This window comes from Triturus cristatus, chromosome 10, assembly GCF_964204655.1.
Source record: "Triturus cristatus chromosome 10, aTriCri1.1, whole genome shotgun sequence".
Taxonomy (NCBI): Eukaryota; Metazoa; Chordata; class Amphibia; order Caudata; family Salamandridae; genus Triturus; species Triturus cristatus.
In genome coordinates, this window is record NC_140593.1 from 945309002 (window position 1) to 945326725 (window position 17724).

Below are 17724 nucleotides of genomic sequence, written 5' to 3' on the forward strand. Positions count from 1 at the left end.
GCCCCACCAGTTTAGAAATCCACCAGCCACCCCTGATTAGTACTAGAGGCAAGACATCAGGCCATTTCATACCTGTAGCCAAACACATTTTCCCTATTCTATTTTTGATAGTACCATTCATCTGTTCGACCACACCAGAAGCCTCTGGTCGGTAGGCACAATGTAGTTTTTATTGTACATTCAATCCTTCACAAATTAATCCTACAATCTCATTGTGAAAATGTCCTCCTCGGTCTGACTCAATTGTCACTAGGAACCCGAACCTGGGAATGAATTCTCTCAGTAGTAGCTTGGCTACTGTTAACCCATCATTTCTTCTTCTTGGGAATGCTTCCACCCACCTGGAGAATAGGCAGACCACTACCAAAACATACCTCAGTCTGTTACAGGGAGGCATCTCAATGAAATCTACTTGCATTCTGGTGAAAGGCCCTCCTTCTTGACCTATTGTTCCCAGACTCACTACTGTCTTCCTTCCAGGATTGTACTGCTGACATATTAAGCATCTCTGACAAAGACGTTCTGCTACAAGTCTGAATTTTGCATTGTACCAGGTCTGCTTAAATGACCTAATCATGGCATCTCTCCCAATATGTCCCTGACCATGATACATTTGTGCCATGGTAGACATCATGCTATCAGGCATAACTGGTCTTCCATCTCGATAGACCCACACATGATCCTTTTCCCTTGGGGCACATCCTACTTTTACCCACTGTCTCATTTCCTCATCTCCTGCCTCATCCTGCAATTGTTTTACCTCTTCCCAAGTTCCCACAATGTTAGTGAACATCAATGAGCAAGAAGACATTTCTCTTTCCTTAGCACGATTGACCGAATTCTGATTTCGTGCACAATACTGTGCCATGTCGTTTGCATACCTGTTCCCAGTGGCAATATAATCACCACCTTGACTATGTGCAGCACATTTTACAACAGCCAATTCTTTAGGCAGCTGTATCGCCTCAAGCAATTTTCCAACCACTTCTGCATTCTTAATTGGAGTTCCACTCGAGGTCAGGAAACCTCTTTGTAGCCATAGTTGGCCGAAGTCGTGGACAACCCCAAAGCCATACTGGCTGTCAGTTATCACAGTCACTCTCACATTCTTCCCAATCTTACATGCTCTAGTCAAAGCTACAAGTTCAGCTACCTGGGATGATTTCACTCTTTTCAAATATGATGCTTCAGTTACTGCTGCGACTGTACATACTGCATACGCTGCACTTAGCACTCCTTCATCCGTTCTCAAACATGACCCATCAACGAACATCACAAAATCACTTTCTGGCAATGGTACATCTTTTATGTCTGGTCGTGGTTTGGTACAAAAATCAAGTACATCCAAACAATCATGATCAACTTAATCTCTTACCTCCACAATCTCAGCATCAGGCAACAATGTTGCGGGATTCACATTCACACATCTCGCAAAACTCACATTAGTTGCACCAAATATGACCTTTTCATACTTAGTCAGCCGACTGTGTGTCATGTACTGAGTACGACTCCTTGTCAACAGAATTGCTACATCATGGGGTACAAACACTTTTAATGGATATCCCATCACAATTCCTTCACTCTGCTCCAGACTTCGACGTGTTGCAGCCACCGCTTTCAAACATCCAGGTAATCCTACAGCTACTGGATCTAGCATTGATGAAAAATATGCAATTGGTCTTCTCATTTTTCCATGTTTCTGGGTCAACACAGAAAGTGCACATCCATTTCTCTCACTGCAATACAACTCTAATTATTTTTCATAGTCAGGCATGCCTAATGCAGGTGCTTCACACAAACCATCTCTCAATTGTCTAACTGCTGCCAATTCTTCTTTATTTAATTCAAGGGGATCTTTTACATCACTTCCCGTCAATCGCACCAAAGGCTTTGCGATCAAGGAAAAGTTTCCAATCCACTGAAGGCAGTACCCTACCATTCCCAAAAACATTCTCACTTCTCTTTGAGTCATGGGAGCTCTCATTCCTTTTATTATTCTGATTCTGTCCATGGTTATTTTCCTTAGTCCTTTCTCAATGTTATGTCCCAGACACTGCACTTAATTCTTACAAAACTGGAGTATTGCGGGTGATACTTTAAGTCCTCCATCTGCCAAATGATTCAGCAAGGCTATTGCATCTACCTCACAGGCTTCACGTGTTTTTGACGCTACTAAAAGGTCATCAATATATTGGACCAATACAGAGCTTTCTTGCATTTCTAGACTCTCCAAAGATCTCTTTAACAACTGATTGAATATTGAGGGGCTCTCTGTATACCCCTGTGGGATTCGGCACCATGCCAAAATACGCTCACCAAAACGAAATGCAAAAATTTGCTGACTGTCATGGTGCAATGGGATGGAAAAGAAAGCATGACACAGATCAATTACTGTGTACCATTCTGCATCATGGGGAATCTGATATAAAATCACTGATGGATTTGGTACAATGGGACAACATGATACCACAATTTTATTCACCTTTCTCAAATCTTGCACTATCTTGAATTTCCCATTAGGCTTTTTCAATCCCATTATCGGTGAATTACATGGACTACTCATTATTTCTCTCAAGATTCCTTGCCTGATTATTTTCTCTATTATAGGATTTACACCTTCAATTATTTCAGGTGTCAATCTGTATTGTGGAACATTTGGATATGTTACTCCTTCGTTTACAGTTATTGTAACTGGATCTACATTTCTCATTAATCCTACATCTTCTCCAGTGAAATCCCAAACCTCTGCTTTTACAGAGTTTCTCAGTTCTATTGGTAATTCATCAGGGTTGAATACAGCATATGTTTCAGTAACTTCACTTTCTCTGTTAGCTAGGGTCGTCTTATACAATACATCATCATCTGGTGTTTCAAAAGCTATTCCATCCGGAGTACAAAATATAGTGCAATTCATTTTTCACAACAGGTCCCTACCTAATAAATTCACAGGACTGGTGTCACACACCGCAAAACGGTGCATTTCTGAAAATTTCCCTATGCTGACTTTCACTGGTTCTTTAAGATAGGTCTTAATTTGCCTGTTGGACACACCAACTACTTGGATCGTTTCATCTGAGAGAGGAAGATTCTCAACATCAGCTGATCTAACAGTTGATCGAGTAGCACCAGTATCCACTAGGAAAGTAATATTTTCATCATTAACCCTCCCATCTACAAAAGGTCCTGTCTGGTCTACTTCTAGAGTTGCGCCAAGTACGCACTCTTCTTCATCCCTTCTGCACCGTCAATAGCTCTCTTCTGTGTCAGTCTCATCGCGTTGCAGCCAATACTGCGAGACAGCGCTAGCGCGTGGCAGCTTATATACCTGTTCTTCATTGTAGAATCCCGATCCACTACTATACTTCTGGGTGTTTCTGCTCTGTGGAAAAGGCGGCTTTGGCACCTGATTCTGTGGGGGAACAACTTGCTGCTGTTGCTGCAGTTGACCACTCACCTCATACTGCACCTGTGGGTTCAATGATGGATTTTCATTGTTAGTACTCAGGGGAAATTTACACTCGGATTTCCAATGCCCTATCCTGCCGCAATTATGACACGGAAATTTCTTTTTAGCTTCTTCAATGTTCCCTTTGTACTTCCCATTATTACATTTTGGCTTGGTCCCTGCTTGTTCCACCAATTGTGCTTCCTGTCTCTCCGCTACCTTTAAGAAACCATAAGGGAGGGTCCAAGGGAACATTTAAAGACCAAACAGACTCAATCCCCTGTACAATAATCAATAACTCACAAGAAGTCTGATGGTCTATGTGTTAGAAGAGAGACAACAGAAAAACAAATACAAAAGGTGAGAGAGAAAAGCTTTACAGTGCTATATGGCTCTAAAGGATTTCCATCAATACCCAGTGATTGGTCAGTATCATCATCTGGATATCCGTCCTTCCCACCACAATAAACCCCTCCAACAAGGGGTGTAACGTGTGGTATAGGTGTCAACCAGAGCACCAAGATGTAAACCGGGAAGGGGGAAAAAAAGACAGCAAAGGTCACTGGCTTAGTCAAGGGAGTGTGAATATATACCAAAAAATGATATGTAAATAGTGCAGTGCAAAAACGTGTAGTTAAAAAAGGATTTAGAGGAAAAAAGAGTTTTATTCAGGATATTCCTACTAATCCTTGAGTTAAAAATCGGTGCAGAAACAGCTTTTAACAAATAGGCTGTGTGTCAATGCGGTCGACATGTTTCAGCCTTCTTGACCCTTGTCAAATGGCTTTCTTCAGGACCTAATGATCTATTTCATATTGCTACTGCAACAATAGGTGTGACAAAATTAATAATAAGTGCGTAAAATACAACCTTCGTGGTGTATGCCTCTTCGTGCAAACAGTATATATGAATTATCTGATTTGCACGAGGAGTAAGCCTCACCTCACCCGGTGCTGACTCAGGTTAAGGGTGGCCCCGCCCTCTCCGTCGGTACCTCGGAGTATGTCTGTGCCCACATTGCCTTCTCCTTTAACTTCCGCTGTTTTGCTTCAATTTCATCACTGACGTATTTAGCATGTCTCAATACTTCATCTATTTTCTTGTTTTGCCAATCTACCGTATGCTGTTTAATCAGATCACCAATTTCTGGTCGTAAACCATATACAAATCTGTATACAAAATGGCTCAAATCCTTTTCACTCGTCTCCGCTAAACTGCTTAAAAGCTTGTATTAGCCTCTCATAGTATGCATGTACTGACTCTTTACTTTCCTGGTGTGTTCGATCAATTTTTACCCAGTCTGTTTCTTTAGGAGGCACTTTATTTTTCAAAAATACCATAACCTGCTCATATTTCTTCATTACCTCAGGGTCCGGAGCTCCTGTTTTAGGATCTCTAGGATATTCTTTGGTTGGCCAATTTAGCATCAATTTGCATTCTGACCATAGATCTGCTGGGACAATTATGTCAAACAGACTATTCAAATCGATCCATAGTACTTTAGAGAATTTAACAAATCTGTCTACTTGTCTGTACCACTCGACGGGCTTTTCGCGTAGTCGAGGGAAATCATTCGTAAAAGACAATATATCCTGTCTCGTCCATGGGACATGTACATATCCTCCTCCTGGAATCTCTCTCATAGGGCATTCTGTCACTACCTTCTCCTTTTCTCTTACAGGAAAGGCTGAAAATGTCTTATCTGAGGCATCATCGCGTTTTCTATACCACCTGCTTCTCCATTTATCCACGTCTCCCCATTTTCTCAGCAAAATGATTATGTCCTTAATTTGACCTATTCGTCCTGTGGTGTTCATGTTCTCAATGTCCTTTTCAGTGAATTCTACTCGATAAGGTTTCTGTAAGGATTTTACCTTTTCAATATCAATACCCATTTCATTTGCTACTTCTTCAAACCTTTCATGCAAGTTTTTCGATCTCCAGGTTACACTTTTACACAGAAATAATAATTCTTCGTCCTGATAGGTTTTCAATTTTTCTGTCGGGATCGTCCCTACAATTAACTCTTCCAGTACCATTCGCAACTTGGCCACATCAATTGATTGGGATTCTTTGTCTTTCTTCTGCAAGCTTCTCAACCATTCACTTAGCTCATCTGTTGATGGTCCTACTGGTTTTTCTACACTTCCGTGTCCAAAATCATTTTGTGTTTCTGACACTGTCTCTATCATTGTCATACGTCTTTCTGCACAATTCTGATCTACAAATGGATTATTTGTAAAATTTGGTTCCATTACACTCATAGTTTGCCTCCATGGATTCTCATTCTGACTCACTCTTGGTTGTTCTACAGGATTACTATTTCTGTAAGGGACTGTCAAACAATGCTCACTGTCCTTCTGTTTTTCAAAAATAGGCATTACTGGACCTATCGTTACTGAAACAGGTACAGCTTCTAGATTCTTGGTCAATTCTCTTATTTTCTCAGTTAATTCCAGGGTTGTCTTTGCTAATTCTACAGAATTTTCTCCATCTGTTCTTCCTTCTGATCTCTTCTCTACTTCCCTGGTACCACTGTTTTTACTCAAACTTAGGGATTCTGGTTCCGATTTTATAATCCGCATTGTTTCTCTCATTGGGGCACTTGGAGTTAACATTTCTGGCTCTGATCGATACGGTGGTGGATTTTTATAAAACATATCATCAAGAACATCATCCTCAGACTCATTCGCTCCATACCCTTTCGATTCTAAATTATGCCTCTTTTCTGCACACTTTCAACCTTCATTCTCTCCTACAGTTCTTACATGGAAAACACCCTCAGTCATGCTCGCATCTCGCCATGCTTTCATTCGATCACTATGCGTTTCGTGTCTGTATGGTCTTCCAAACCAGTACCTATATCCTCTACCACTTCTTTGTCTTTCTTGTTCATGCATTTCGTCTTCCCATTCTGTCAAAGCCTCAAACTGTGTCGGTCTAGGTCTTGGTTCCAAATTCATCATCTTTTCCCATAAATTTCTTAAAACCGCCAAATTAAATGAACCATGCTCTGGAAAAGCCAATCCTCCATCGTCCTTGGTGTATCTCACCCAGTTATCTAACCAAATACAAGTATGATACCCATATTTCGCAATCATAACGGATGCTGGGGTTTTCGGTGGAGGAAGTAACTGTCCTTCCCTAGTCTTAACTGGTTTGTCTTTCTTAAACCACTTCTTGATTCTTCCTAACCAGGTTTTCTTCTCCTTCTCTGGTGGGTCGTAATACATTTTCTTGTCTTTCGCGCAACGCTAGTCCCTCTTTACAACTGTACCGCTAGTCTATCCAATCACAGCGCGACTTCACACTAACGCACCAATTCAGAGCGTCCACGTCACTGTCACAGTCCTCAAATCCTAACGCGACTCACAATAACGCATCAATAAGGAGCATCTACGTCACCCTGTTTCCTCCAATCCTAGCGTGGCGTACACTAACGCACCAATCCGGGGCGTTTCACAGTTCTGACCGACTGTCCAATCCCAGCGCAGTCGTTCTGACGTCAGCAGCCGCTGCGGCAGCTCCTGCTCCTGCTTACCCCTCCTTTACAAATCTGCTCAGTAAGTTTTTGTTTCAATTTCTACACTTCTGTTAGTAACAACATAGAAACATCTCCATTGTCCGCTTCGCTTACCAAAGAACAACTTGCTGCTGTTGCTGCAGTTGACCACTCACCTCATGCTGCACCTGTGGGTTCAATGATGGATTTTCATTGTTAGTACTCAGGGGAAATTTACACTCGGATTTCCAATGCCCTATCCTGCCGCAATTATGACACGGAAATTTCTTTTTAGCTTCTTCAATGTTCCCTTTGTACTTCCCATTATTACATTTTGGCTTGGTCCCTGCTTGTTCCACCAATTGTGCTTCCTGTCTCTCCGCTACCTTTAAGAAACCATAAGGGAGGGTCCAAGGGAACATTTAAAGACCAAACAGACTCAATCCCCTGTACAATAATCAATAACTCACAAGAAGTCTGATGGTCTATGTGTTAGAAGAGAGACAACAGAAAAACAAATACAAAAGGTGAGAGAGAAAAGCTTTACAGTGCTATATGGCTCTAAAGGATTTCCATCAATAACCAGTGATTGGTCAGTATCATCATCTGGATATCCGTCCTTCCCACCACAATAAACCCCTCCAACAAGGGGTGCAACGTGTGGTATAGGTGTCAACCAGAGCACCAAGATGTAAACCGGGAAGGGGGAAAAAAAGACAGCAAAGGTCACTGGCTTAGTCAAGGGAGTGTGAATATATACCAAAAAATGATATGTAAATAGTGCAGTGCAAAAACGTGTAGTTAAAAAAGGATTTAGAGGAAAAAAGAGTTTTATTCAGGATATTCCTACTAATCCTTGAGTTACAAATCGGCGCAGAAACAGCTTTTAACAAATAGGCTGTGTGTCAATGCGGTCGACATGTTTCAGCCTTCTTGACCCTTGTCAAATGGCTTTCTTCAGGACCTAATGATCTATTTCATATTGCTACTGCAACAATAGGTGTGACAAAATTAATAATAAGTGCGTAAAATACAACCTTCGTGGTGTATGCCTCTTCGTGCAAACAGTATATATGAATTATCTGATTTGCACGAGGAGTAAGCCTCACCTCACCCGGTGCTGACTCAGGTTAAGGGAGGCCCCGCCCTCTCCGTCGGTACCTCGGAGTATGTCTGTGCCCACATTGCCTTCTCCTTTAACTTCCGCTGTTTTGCTTCAATTTCATCACTGACGTATTTAGCATGTCTCAATACTTCATCTATTTTCTTGTTTTGCCAATCTACCGTATGCTGTTTAATCAGATCACCAATTTCTGGTCGTAAACCATATACAAATCTGTATACAAAATGGCTCAAATCCTTTTCACTCGTCTCCGCTAAACTGCTTAAAAGCTTGTATTAGCCTCTCATAGTATGCATGTACTGACTCTTTACTTTCCTGGTGTGTTCGATCAATTTTTACCCAGTCTGTTTCTTTAGGAGGCACTTTATTTTTCAAAAATACCATAACCTGCTCATATTTCTTCATTACCTCAGGGTCCGGAGCTCCTGTTTTAGGATCTCTAGGATATTCTTTGGTTGGCCAATTTAGCATCAATTTGCATTCTGACCATAGATCTGCTGGGACAATTATGTCAAACAGACTATTCAAATCGATCCATAGTACTTTAGAGAATTTAACAAATCTGTCTACTTGTCTGTACCACTCGACGGGCTTTTCGCGTAGTCGAGGGAAATCATTCGTAAAAGACAATATATCCTGTCTCGTCCATGGGACATGTACATATCCTCCTCCTGGAATCTCTCTCATAGGGCATTCTGTCACTACCTTCTCCTTTTCTCTTACAGGAAAGGCTGAAAATGTCTTATCTGAGGCATCATCGCGTTTTCTATACCACCTGCTTCTCCATTTATCCACGTCTCCCCATTTTCTCAGCAAAATGATTATGTCCTTAATTTGACCTATTCGTCCTGTGGTGTTCATGTTCTCAATGTCCTTTTCAGTGAATTCTACTCGATAAGGTTTCTGTAAGGATTTTACCTTTTCAATATCAATACCCATTTCATTTGCTACTTCTTCAAACCTTTCATGCAAGTTTTTCGATCTCCAGGTTACACTTTTGCACAGAAATAATAATTCTTCGTCCTGATAGGTTTTCAATTTTTCTGTCGGGATCGTCCCTACAATTAACTCTTCCAGTACCATTCGCAACTTGGCCACATCAATTGATTGGGATTCTTTGTCTTTCTTCTGCAAGCTTCTCAACCATTCACTTAGCTCATCTGTTGATGGTCCTACTGGTTTTTCTACACTTCCGTGTCCAAAATCATTTTGTGTTTCTGACACTGTCTCTATCATTGTCATACGTCTTTCTGCACAATTCTGATCTACAAATGGATTATTTGTAAAATTTGGTTCCATTACACTCATAGTTTGCCTCCATGGATTCTCATTCTGACTCACTCTTGGTTGTTCTACAGGATTACTATTTCTGTAAGGGACTGTCAAACAATGCTCACTGTCCTTCTGTTTTTCAAAAATAGGCATTACTGGACCTATCGTTACTGAAACAGGTACAGCTTCTAGATTCTTGGTCAATTCTCTTATTTTCTCAGTTAATTCCAGGGTTGTCTTTGCTAATTCTACAGAATTTTCTCCATCTGTTCTTCCTTCTGATCTCTTCTCTACTTCCCTGGTACCACTGTTTTTACTCAAACTTAGGGATTCTGGTTCCGATTTTATAATCCGCATTGTTTCTCTCATTGGGGCACTTGGAGTTAACATTTCTGGCTCTGATCGATACGGTGGTGGATTTTTATAAAACATATCATCAAGAACATCATCCTCAGACTCATTCACTCCATACCCTTTCGATTCTAAATTATGCCTCTTTTCTGCACACTTTCAACCTTCATTCTCTCCTACAGTTCTTACATGGAAAACACCCTCAGTCATGCTCGCATCTCGCCATGCTTTCATTCGATCACTATGCGTTTCGTGTCTGTATGGTCTTCCAAACCAGTACCTATATCCTCTACCACTTCTTTGTCTTTCTTGTTCATGCATTTCGTCTTCCCATTCTGTCAAAGCCTCAAACTGTGTCGGTCTAGGTCTTGGTTCCAAATTCATCATCTTTTCCCATAAATTTCTTAAAACCGCCAAATTAAATGAACCATGCTCTGGAAAAGCCAATCCTCCATCGTCCTTGGTGTATCTCACCCAGTTATCTAACCAAATACAAGTATGATACCCATATTTCGCAATCATAACGGATGCTGGGGTTTTCGGTGGAGGAAGTAACTGTCCTTCCCTAGTCTTAACTGGTTTGTCTTTCTTAAACCACTTCTTGATTCTTCCTAACCAGGTTTTCTTCTCCTTCTCTGGTGGGTCGTAATACATTTTCTTGTCTTTCGCGCAACGCTAGTCCCTCTTTACAACTGTACCGCTAGTCTATCCAATCACAGCGCGACTTCACACTAACGCACCAATTCAGAGCGTCCACGTCACTGTCACAGTCCTCAAATCCTAACGCGACTCACAATAACGCATCAATAAGGAGCATCTACGTCACCCTGTTTCCTCCAATCCTAGCGTGGCGTACACTAACGCACCAATCCGGGGCGTTTCACAGTTCTGACCGACTGTCCAATCCCAGCGCAGTCGTTCTGACGTCAGCAGCCGCTGCGGCAGCTCCTGCTCCTGCTTACCCCTCCTTTACAAATCTGCTCAGTAAGTTTTTGTTTCAATTTCTACACTTCTGTTAGTAACAACATAGAAACATCTCCATTGTCCGCTTCGCTTACCAAAGAACAACTTGCTGCTGTTGCTGCAGTTGACCACTCACCTCATGCTGCACCTGTGGGTTCAATGATGGATTTTCATTGTTAGTACTCAGGGGAAATTTACACTCGGATTTCCAATGCCCTATCCTGCCGCAATTATGACACGGAAATTTCTTTTTAGCTTCTTCAATGTTCCCTTTGTACTTCCCATTATTACATTTTGGCTTGGTCCCTGCTTGTTCCACCAATTGTGCTTCCTGTCTCTCCGCTACCTTTAAGAAACCATAAGGGAGGGTCCAAGGGAACATTTAAAGACCAAACAGACTCAATCCCCTGTACAATAATCAATAACTCACAAGAAGTCTGATGGTCTATGTGTTAGAAGAGAGACAACAGAAAAACAAATACAAAAGGTGAGAGAGAAAAGCTTTACAGTGCTATATGGCTCTAAAGGATTTCCATCAATAACCAGTGATTGGTCAGTATCATCATCTGGATATCCGTCCTTCCCACCACAATAAACCCCTCCAACAAGGGGTGTAACGTGTGGTATAGGTGTCAACCAGAGCACCAAGATGTAAACCGGGAAGGGGGAAAAAAAGACAGCAAAGGTCACTGGCTTAGTCAAGGGAGTGTGAATATATACCAAAAAATGATATGTAAATAGTGCAGTGCAAAAACGTGTAGTTAAAAAAGGATTTAGAGGAAAAAAGAGTTTTATTCAGGATATTCCTACTAATCCTTGAGTTAAAAATCGGTGCAGAAACAGCTTTTAACAAATAGGCTGTGTGTCAATGCGGTCGACATGTTTCAGCCTTCTTGACCCTTGTCAAATGGCTTTCTTCAGGACCTAATGATCTATTTCATATTGCTACTGCAACAATAGGTGTGACAAAATTAATAATAAGTGCGTAAAATACAACCTTCGTGGTGTATGCCTCTTCGTGCAAACAGTATATATGAATTATCTGATTTGCACGAGGAGTAAGCCTCACCTCACCCGGTGCTGACTCAGGTTAAGGGAGGCCCCGCCCTCTCCGTCGGTACCTCGGAGTATGTCTGTGCCCACATTGCCTTCTCCTTTAACTTCCGCTGTTTTGCTTCAATTTCATCACTGACGTATTTAGCATGTCTCAATACTTCATCTATTTTCTTGTTTTGCCAATCTACCGTATGCTGTTTAATCAGATCACCAATTTCTGGTCGTAAACCATATACAAATCTGTATACAAAATGGCTCAAATCCTTTTCACTCGTCTCCGCTAAACTGCTTAAAAGCTTGTATTAGCCTCTCATAGTATGCATGTACTGACTCTTTACTTTCCTGGTGTGTTCGATCAATTTTTACCCAGTCTGTTTCTTTAGGAGGGACTTTATTTTTCAAATATACCATAACCTGCTCATATTTCTTCATTACCTCAGGGTCCGGAGCTCCTGTTTTAGGATCTCTAGGATATTCTTTGGTTGGCCAATTTAGCATCAATTTGCATTCTGACCATAGATCTGCTGGGACAATTATGTCAAACAGACTATTCAAATCGATCCATAGTACTTTAGAGAATTTAACAAATCTGTCTACTTGTCTGTACCACTCGACGGGCTTTTCGCGTAGTCGAGGGAAATCATTCGTAAAAGACAATATATCCTGTCTCGTCCATGGGACATGTACATATCCTCCTCCTGGAATCTCTCTCATAGGGCATTCTGTCACTACCTTCTCCTTTTCTCTTACAGGAAAGGCTGAAAATGTCTTATCTGAGGCATCATCGCGTTTTCTATACCACCTGCTTCTCCATTTATCCACGTCTCCCCATTTTCTCAGCAAAATGATTATGTCCTTAATTTGACCTATTCGTCCTGTGGTGTTCATGTTCTCAATGTCCTTTTCAGTGAATTCTACTCGATAAGGTTTCTGTAAGGATTTTACCTTTTCAATATCAATACCCATTTCATTTGCTACTTCTTCTAACCTTTCATGCAAGTTTTTCGATCTCCAGGTTACACTTTTGCACAGAAATAATAATTCTTCGTCCTGATAGGTTTTCAATTTTTCTGTCGGGATCGTCCCTACAATTAACTCTTCCAGTACCATTCGCAACTTGGCCACATCAATTGATTGGGATTCTTTGTCTTTCTTCTGCAAGCTTCTCAACCATTCACTTAGCTCATCTGTTGATGGTCCTACTGGTTTTTCTACACTTCCGTGTCCAAAATCATTTTGTGTTTCTGACACTGTCTCTATCATTGTCATACGTCTTTCTGCACAATTCTGATCTACAAATGGATTATTTGTAAAATTTGGTTCCATTACACTCATAGTTTGCCTCCATGGATTCTCATTCTGACTCACTCTTGGTTGTTCTACAGGATTACTATTTCTGTAAGGGACTGTCAAACAATGCTCACTGTCCTTCTGTTTTTCAAAAATAGGCATTACTGGACCTATCGTTACTGAAACAGGTGCAGCTTCTAGATTCTTGGTCAATTCTCTTATTTTCTCAGTTAATTCCAGGGTTGTCTTTGCTAATTCTACAGAATTTTCTCCATCTGTTCTTCCTTCTGATCTCTTCTCTACTTCCCTGGTACCACTGTTTTTACTCAAACTTAGGGATTCTGGTTCCGATTTTATAATCCGCATTGTTTCTCTCATTGGGGCACTTGGAGTTAACATTTCTGGCTCTGATCGATACGGTGGTGGATTTTTATAAAACATATCATCAAGAACATCATCCTCAGACTCATTCGCTCCATACCCTTTCGATTCTAAATTATGCCTCTTTTCTGCACACTTTCAACCTTCATTCTCTCCGACAGTTCTTACATGGAAAACACCCTCAGTCATGCTCGCATCTCGCCATGCTTTCATTCGATCACTATGCGTTTCGTGTCTGTATGGTCTTCCAAACCAGTACCTATATCCTCTACCACTTCTTTGTCTTTCTTGTTCATGCATTTCGTCTTCCCATTCTGTCAAAGCCTCAAACTGTGTCGGTCTAGGTCTTGGTTCCAAATTCATCATCTTTTCCCATAAATTTCTTAAAACCGCCAAATTAAATGAACCATGCTCTGGAAAAGCCAATCCTCCATCGTCCTTGGTGTATCTCACCCAGTTATCTAACCAAATACAAGTATGATACCCATATTTCGCAATCATAACGGATGCTGGGGTTTTCGGTGGAGGAAGTAACTGTCCTTCCCTAGTCTTAACTGGTTTGTCTTTCTTAAACCACTTCTTGATTCTTCCTAACCAGGTTTTCTTCTCCTTCTCTGGTGGGTCGTAATACATTTTCTTGTCTTTCGCGCAACGCTAGTCCCTCTTTACAACTGTACCGCTAGTCTATCCAATCACAGCGCGACTTCACACTAACGCACCAATTCAGAGCGTCCACGTCACTGTCACAGTCCTCAAATCCTAACGCGACTCACAATAACGCATCAATAAGGAGCGTCTACGTCACCCTGTTTCCTCCAATCCTAGCGTGGCGTACACTAACGCACCAATCCGGGGCGTTTCACAGTTCTGACCGACTGTCCAATCCCAGCGCAGTCGTTCTGACGTCAGCAGCCGCTGCGGCAGCTCCTGCTCCTGCTTACCCCTCCTTTACAAATCTGCTCAGTAAGTTTTTGTTTCAATTTCTACACTTCTGTTAGTAACAACATAGAAACATCTCCATTGTCCGCTTCGCTTACCAAAGAACAGCAAAAAGACCTTTCTCACGAGAATTCCCTTTCCTGAGAGCAGTGCTTACCTCTGCCCTACTACGGAATCATTACTTCTGTTGATAAAGTAGCACATCCCTCTACTTCACCCTTCTAACAAGCATTAGCCAATTGTTTCTCTAGTTTTTAAGACACATAGTTGGAGACCCAATGCTCCTGAGAATTAAACCTAGAGTTTCGCAATCAACCCAAATGCCTTTTCATTCACGCACTTTCACACAAGAAAAAGTAGTACATTCACACAGAATCCTGTCTTTCCCGAGAACAGCGAACAGTCTGTCCTACTACAGAATTATGACATACGTTAACAAAGCAGCGCTTACCTCTCCTTTGTCCTTCTAACAAGCTCAGAGAGTACCTATTACCTTTCCAGTGATAAGCGTTATCAGAATGCCAGTTGGATCCCTGGTACCTAAGACCAGAACTTCACAGGTAACATTCGCTATCATTCACACTTCTCTCACACTATAAATGTCTCTAATGGCAAAACACGACAATGCTACCGAATCGAACCCAGACAATGAGCAGTGCAACTTCAATTGTCACACCTTTCCCCTGTGTACCTACAGGGCAACAACAATTCCGTCTTTCCCGAGAGCAGCGCTTACCTCTGCTCTACTACGGAACTGTTACAAACTTCCGACTTCCTACATCCCAGAAGCCGTGCAAACAACATTAAACTCAACGTACCTCAACATAGAGTGTTAGTACATAAATCAATACCAATCAATAACCAAAATCAATAAGCAATGTACAAGCAATAATCACAAAACCAAAAAATAACAAATCATCATACTGCTACCAGAAAAACTGATGCAGCGCAGAGTGCAAAAATCCCTCCCTACTGTCACAGACTAAAAGATCTCACACACGCACACTATCCATACATTCGCTAGTGGGGCCCATAACACCAACATACACTCACCATCAGTCCGTGCGAGAGGCGATTATCCTTCCAAGCGCTGAATAATGAGGGTGGAAGATACCACTTTACCGTAATGAGCCACAAACCTACAATCCTTTCTTATACTCATTAGGCCCTAGATTTCACATTTGGTATTCCCCTCATAACCAGGACGGATCTGTTAGTTGTAGATTTAAGTGAATTTCTAATACTCTAATTAACCTTTTCATTAACACATTTCAATGAATAAACAACCCAACTCATTTCTGTAGATGTTCAAATCCAATTTTATATTAATATTGCAGATTAAATCATTCATTTGATCAAGTTGCCATTCATATTTACCTATTCTGGCTAAAGTCATCCTCTATGTCAAATTTTGCAGTCTCGCAAATCTATGCCCATCAATTTTAGCAGATGCAGTTCATCAGGAGTGTGGGCATTAATTCTGTCCGTCAAAGATTCAGGCTAACAGCTGTCCTGCAGTGTCACCGTCCTCTCCATCAGCATATCATCAGGAAATCGAAGGAGCGACCGTAATTACCTCTCTATTCTACCATAATTTATAGTAAAATCAATGTTAAAAAGTATCAAAGTTTGGGCATCCGAGTTCGCTGATTGGACAATCAGGGATCATCCTTTTGGTTTCTCACGAAAGTGTCTTTTGGGTTATGACCCTTGTCAGTTCCGGTTCACACAACAGTCTGTGTTCAAAATATATGGCTGATGTCCCAGGCTGTCCTTGGAAGGTACATGTTCATCTGGGGTCAGGACAGGGCCATTGTTGCTCATCTTTAACGCAGGCGCACTTCACCCAAGCCTGGTTCAGCGTTGGCAGTCGGGTTAGGCACCAAAGCAGCCATCATTTGATAGGCCAGAATAGTCAACTTAAGCAAAGAAACACAAAAACGTAATTAATACATAGAAATGACTAATTAAATGTTATTCCCTCGCTAATACCCATATGTGTGTATATTTATCTAGCCAAAAGCAATACTCAATGCGGTTTATACTTACTAAATAAAGCACGAATCACAATTACATCACCAAAGCGACATATATCATGCAATGTTCTAATTATCTATCATTAGTATGCGTATAAAATTTAGTTTACGTAAATAATTAGGCCATGCAGATGCAAATCCCACGTGTATTTCGGTCATTAATAAGGTTGATTAATTATTTCCACATCACTCCAAACCATTAGTACAATTATAATTAATTAATTAATCTAATTAATAAAATGACATGCAAAATGGGGTGGGTATACAAAATTTGCATAACCCGCTACAGCAATGGCGCCCGGTGCAACAATCTTTTTTGGCGCCCCCCTTACCCCCATATGACCTCTTCCTTGGATTTCCTCACTAACTCCATAGCTCCTCCCTCAACTGCATTTCATTTGTAGAAAAGCGCTGGTAAAGCCTGGCTTTACTATTCTACTCAGCTATCCACATAAAATACAGATCTGGTCCGTGCAGCAGGCATGTTAACCCTCTGCGCTATTTTATGGGGAGTCAAACTGCCACAAGACAAAACTCCAATCGGCCCCTCTAGCAGGAACATTTATCACAAGCGTTCTCTCCACATTTTCATTGATGCCTGAAAGCTGGACGCACAAGGAACCCTGCAACAGGTGCTTTTTAATTGTACATTATTGCTTAACACAGAGTCGCCCCCCTGATGTCAGCAACCCCCCTACATACAGATCAGCGCCCAGTGCGGACGCACCAGTCGCACTGCCCTAAAGCCGGCCCTGCTTCCAAAGGATTACTGGGCGCAGGGAAAAGTTGGCTGCGCGCAAGTGCATGCGCGCAGCTCACAAAGGACGTAGGTCACATTTTAGACCATCTCAAACTCATGCCAATTTAAGCTCCACGGTGCCACACCCATGCTCTAAATGCAACACCTCACAGGTCCCTCAGTTGATCTTCCCTACTGGCCCCTCTGCCTTAAATTTGCCCACTCACCTGAATATTTCCATTCCTAAATATGCCAATGATACTGAACATGAGAGTGAGCTCTTTAAAGGATATTGAATTATTCTTAATGAAAAAGCAGTTAGACTAAGAGGCTGCTGTAAAAATGCACTCTAGAAAATTAATTCCAGTACAAGCTTAAAATATTTCATCCCTAAAATTAGCCCGTACAAACAAACATACTCGGTAGCTAGGTAGGTTCTTGCTGAATTAAATTAACTTGTTTTTTTTCAGAGCGTGTTTGACCATTATAATGCATGGAGGTTTGATTTCTCGAGACATAGACATGCCCTCCAGTTTCGCATCAGACTGCACTTGTATAGAGTCACAGACTGTCATAAATCAATGCCCCAGGTAATAATCAGTCTAGTAGGAGCAGAAGAAAATGTGA